The sequence below is a fragment of the Lactuca sativa genome, chromosome 6, assembly GCF_002870075.4.
Source record: "Lactuca sativa cultivar Salinas chromosome 6, Lsat_Salinas_v11, whole genome shotgun sequence".
Taxonomy (NCBI): domain Eukaryota; kingdom Viridiplantae; phylum Streptophyta; class Magnoliopsida; order Asterales; family Asteraceae; genus Lactuca; species Lactuca sativa.
Window position 1 is genome coordinate 197,635,810 of NC_056628.2, and position 6,000 is coordinate 197,641,809.

Sequence of the window (6,000 nt, forward strand, 5' to 3'; positions counted from 1 at the left end):
ATTATGGGAAATTGAGTAACTAATCATTTTTTAATTTTATTTTAATAATAATAATCATTTTTTTTTGTAAAATTACCACTATGTCAGGAATAGGCTATTTCGGACCAAAATACATGGCACAAGCGCAATATTGTACTCAAATGTTATATATATGGGTCCCACACACAAAAATCCAGAATATGTGTTCCGGATTCTCGATTTCTGAAGTTCATTTTATCAGCATTTCGAACATATTTTTAGCATGGATTCATCAAACCATGTGAGTTCTACTCTTTAAATTACTTTCATTTGAGTTTTCAAACAAATAGACGTATTCCAGAATGTGATGAACACTTCGGGTACGAAGAATGAGTCCGAAATATCCAAAATTTGTATGTTTTTTTCATTGTACATGTATGTGATGAACACTTATATTGCGTTTAAGACCGTTTTTTTAGTCCGGAAGTATGTTTTCTAGGGAATCCGGAAAGGTTCTGTAGGTCTGGGATACGAAGATCTTGGTCCAAAATGATGTCCTCGAATACGGAGAACTTCATCCATAATGAGAATTGATTATTATTATTATTATTATTATTATTTTGTCTGACACTGTTCGTTAACCATTATTAGTCCAAATACGAGTTTGCGTGGATGGTGTTAAAAAAGTGGGCTTTATGGATGAAAAAAGTTTTATTCCATTTACATGAGCTTTCAAAATTGCACCCAATAAAGATAAAAACGATTGAAATTTTGTTAAAATGGTTGGTTTAATGGTAATGTGTATTAAAATGTTGTTGAAAATTTGTTTTTACTCATAACAAACCGGGATGTTGATTTATAAATTAAAAATAATAAAGACACCTGTAAAATTAAGAAAGAAATCAAAAATGATGTTAAAGCTTAAATTGAAAGCAGATAAACTCTAAAAGATAGAACCGGATCAAGTCCAGACAAATATGTTATTATAGACTAGTTGCAATGCCATTATATTATTGATTATGTTTCAGCAAGTTGGTTTTATTGTTGGATACGTTTATGAAAATTATTTTAATGTGTATGTTAATATATTTAAAAATTTCCAGTCTCCAACATCCAGAGTGACTCGATCAATGAGGATGAGTTGACAATAGAATATGATATACTACGTCATGAAGAAGAGCAACGACGTCTTGTTGATACGACTGCATTAGAATGATTCGTGATTTTCAACGTGCTAAACAACGAATGGTGATACTGGAAATCTCATTACCGTCTTCTGCGGTCGAGGAGCGGAGAAAACTAGCATTGTATAATATGCAAATGCTCATCATTACGATGTCTAAAGATATACGACCGTTTCTAAACACAATGGACCTCATCGAAGAAGCACGTATGACAACTCCAACAATAGAAAATTGAGTCTAATTGACAGATAATGGGTCCAGCCTAACTGAAACCTCCATGGAATTATTTGAAAATCATGTAGACACCGCTAATTTGCACCAGACGCAAGTTCCCGATTATCCTGGAAATGTAATATAAAATTTTAATATTGTAATAACTTTTGAAACTTAAATATGCAAACGAAATGGTAGTGTTATCTAAAATGACAATGGTTTTTATCAACATGAGTAAAAAGTTCGTTACAAATCCTAATACATACTTATATTAGTTTCCACAAATTAGGAAATTGTAAAGGATACATATTTTGATTGTAGTCAATAAAATATCCTCTAATTCTAAGACACAACGTTTATAACGCCGACATGTATATATTGTTACACTGTAATGCTTTTTGGCCTTAAAAATACAAGTGCAACCTGTGTAGTCAATAGTGGTGGGATAGTGGTGAAATAGCGGTCGGATAGCGGTTATTTGTAGTTGGCAAAATAGCGGTACTAAATAGCGGTCCAAAATAGTGGTGCCACAAATATCGGTGATATTGGCCGATATTTGGCAAATATCGGTGGGATAGCGGTGAAATAGCGTTTATAGCTAAAGTTTTTATTAAATCACTTCATTTTTTATTAAAATGTAGATATATGGTGGGGTTTTTATGGGATTGACAAACATTTGCTTCCAACATTTTCTAATTTACTATATGTTTTACTTAATGACCTTGTATTCATCCAATACAATATAAGGTTTCAAAGGCGCTACATAATATAAAAATACCAATATTCCACCACGATAACCTATATATCGTATATTGGCCCTTGATTGATATTTGATTTTGGATCGCAATAATTGCATAGGGTGCAACATATCAAAGGTTGGTAAATCGGATGCTCAAAGACAAGCTGGGGGGCACCATGGAAGTCTATATTGACGAAATGGTGGTGAAGTCGATGAAAGCTGAAGATCATCTCAAGGATCTCGAAGAAGCCTTCGACATCCTGGATGAATACAACATGAAGTTGAATCCACTCAAATGCCACTTTCGGATGAAGTCGGGAAAGTTCCTTGGATATATGGTAACCAAGAGAGGAATAGAAGCCAACCTGGAGCAGATCAAAGCAGTCATCGAACTGAAATCTCCCTCCTCAACAAAAGACATCTAAAGGTTAACTGGAAGAGTAGCAGCTCTCAACAGATTCATTTCAAGATCCTCAGAAAGGTGTAATCCCTTATATGATATCTTGAAGAAGAACAAGAGATTTGAGTGGAAGGAAGAACACGAGAAAGCCTTCCAGGAACTCAAAATATCCAAGTTCTGCACCACTGCTAGTGAAGCCTATAGTTGGAGAACCACTTCTCCTCTGCCTCTCAGTATCTTCAAGTGCAGTAAGTGCTGTCCTGGCCAAGGATCTTAATGGAGACCAAAAATCCAACATCCTATCTACTATGTAAGTAAAAGTCTTATGGATCCTGAGACCAGGTATTCCCACCTCGAAAAATTAATTCTTACCTTAGTAACCGCTTCTACCAAATTAAGACATTATTTCAAAACACACACTATGCATGTAAAAACTAATTATCCTATTAAGAATGTCATGAGGAAACCAGAAATGTCAGGAAGGATGGAAAAATGGTCAGTGAAGTTAAGCACGTTTGACATCAGATATGAGCCAAGATCCGCCAAAAAGTCACAAGCATTAGCAGACTTTAGTGATGATCTAAAAAACGAAGTAGACATTGAAGCCAAACGACTCCTAGAAGATGAGCACTTGGGAAAATGGACACTGTTCACAGTCTCACAGATGAAGCTTCAAACCAAAAAGGAACAGGGCTAGGGATCATACTAAATTCACCACATGGCGACATCCTACCCACGACAGTTAATTGAGAATTCAACACTACCAATAACGAAGCAGAATATGAAGCACTCATCATGGGACTACAATTGGCTAAGGATCTTCAAATCAGGGATCTTCATATATTTGTGATTTCTTATTACTGACTAATCACGTCAATGGATCTTATGCAGTGAAAGGTGAAATATTAACACTATATCTAGAGATCCTCAAAAAATTAGCCTCTGATTTTGAAAACTTTAACCTAATCCAAGTTCCTAGAGAAGAAAACACTGAAGCAGACGCTTTAGCCAACTTAGGATCCTCCCTAAGGATCCTACCAGAAACAAAGATCCCTATAACCCATATAATAACTCCATCAAGAGAATCCCTTCCCGAAAAATCAGAGGATCTCGTACACCCAATAAGCGTAGCAGCCATTAAAAATCCTGACCTTCAGATCCCTCCTCAAAGGTATCCCGACGAACATGATCCTCAAGGAAGTCCACGATCATGGAAACAACCCATTATGGAGTATCTCCGAATATTGGCACGATTCCAACGAAAAAAAAGCGAAAGAGCATTCAGAACAAGAATCTTAAGGTTCGTAAAATCCAAGGTAAACTTTATAAAGAGTCTATGGCAGGTCCATACCTTAGATGCTTGGAAGATCCCGAAGCTACACAAGTCCTGAAGGACATACATAAAGGAGACTGTGTCAATCATGCTGGAGGTAGATCCTTATGCTCCAAGATATTAAGAACAGGATACTATTGACCAACCATGAAAATAGACTCTTTCTTACATGCTTAAAAATGTAATGCTTGTCAAAGACATAACAACATCCTACATCAACCAACAGAACCTCTACATCCTAGTATTTCTCCATGGCCATTCATGAAATAGGCAATGGATATAGTGGGAAAATTACCAATAGCTCTAGAGGGAAAAGTCTTCATGCTGGTGATGACTGATTATTTCTCAAAGTGGATCGAAGTTGAAGCCTTTGTTCAGGTCAGAGACAAAGAGGTAGTATCATTCATTAAACATAATATATTGACCAGGTTCGGGATCCCGGCTGAGATCATATGTGACAACGATCCTAATTCATAAGCAAAAGGACATGAGACTTTTGCAAAATTTGGGGAATCAAAATGATAATGTCCACTCCTGTCCATCCCAAGGCAAATGGTCAAGTAGAATCTAGCAATAAGATCACAGTAAACAACTTGAAGAAAAGGCTGGATAAGAAGAAAGGAAGATGGGCAGAAGAGCTTCCCTTTGTCCTATGGACAGACAGGACTACTTCCAAAGTAGCCACAGGTCAGACCCTCTACTCCTTGGTGTTTGGGACAGAATCAATGATCCTTACCGAAGTAGTAATCCCGACAGCAAGATACCTGCTCCAAAATCAAGAAAACAATGATAGGATCCTAGCCCAAGATCTTGACATTATTTATGAACTCATAGATCTTGCCAAAGTACGCATTGCTGCTTACCAACAAAGGATCACCAAGGATTACAATAAGAATATAAAAATCAGAAGGTTTCAAATAGGAGACTTGGCATTAAGGAAAACATTCTAGAACACCAAGAATCCCAATGCAGGTAAATTAGCTTCTAAATGGGAAGGACCATATCTTATAGATGCTGAAGCAGGAAAAGGAGCATACTGGCTGGAAACACTCGAAGGAGACGTTCTGCCAATATCCTGGAATATATACATCTCAAAGCATACTACATGTAAGTAGGTTCGATTAATCTTCAATAAAACCAAGGTACACATGCTCCTTACCTTGAACTTTTCATCGTTACTTACTTTCTCCTCGATTTCATTACTAACTTAAGCATCGAAGGGGGGTTAGCTAGACTAACGCCTACCCCTAGCTAACGTTTTCCATGCAGGACGACGCACAGCTAAAGATATCCATGAGTAACAATCCTGAGACATGAGGATCCTCGAATTTAAAGATCCTGGAACACTAGGATCTTCGAGCTTGAAGATCCTTAAAGTATAAGGATCATCATGATTAAATAAGCCTCTAAACACATAAAGATCTCAGCATCATAACAATTCCATTATATCAATGATATGATTTTTAAACTATTACATACACAAGATAGAGACTGGTCATCTCTCCTACGTTTAAGTGTACTTAATCCACTCTAAGGTTTAAAGAGCTAATTACCACTTTCACATGAACTAAGGTTTGTACACCTCACTCGAACGCACGATATCTAACTGTGGAATACGAATAAGGGGATCATTTCACGATACAGTGGCTTGGCAACCCTCTTATCTTTGAACATAAGTTAAGATCCTCAAGGTTTATAACATTTTCATGTTATCTAAAATTACGATCTTGCCCCAGTGATTACATAAGGTTTATAACATTTTCATGTTATCCAAAAGTTGGGATCCTACCCAGCGATGACTTAAGGTCTATAACATCTTCATGTTATCCTAAAGTTGGGATCTTACCCTCGAAATAACATAAGGATCATAACATCTTTATGTTACCACACGTTGGGATTTTTCCCTAGAAAATACACACGAATCGTAACATTTTCATAAGTAGGGAGATTTCCCTTGAGGTACATCGAACTTATGGTGCTACCCATGAATATTATCAAAGTTTATAACCTAAACAGGTTATCTTGAGAGGAGAACTCCACCGCAGGATCCTCATCTTTGAGCATTCTCACCATTAAGAATCCTCATGGATCCTCATTTTTAAGGATCCTCATCGATCCTCATTGGTGAAGAATCTTATTGTCAGAAATCAATAGTGAACCTAAGTTCTTTTCG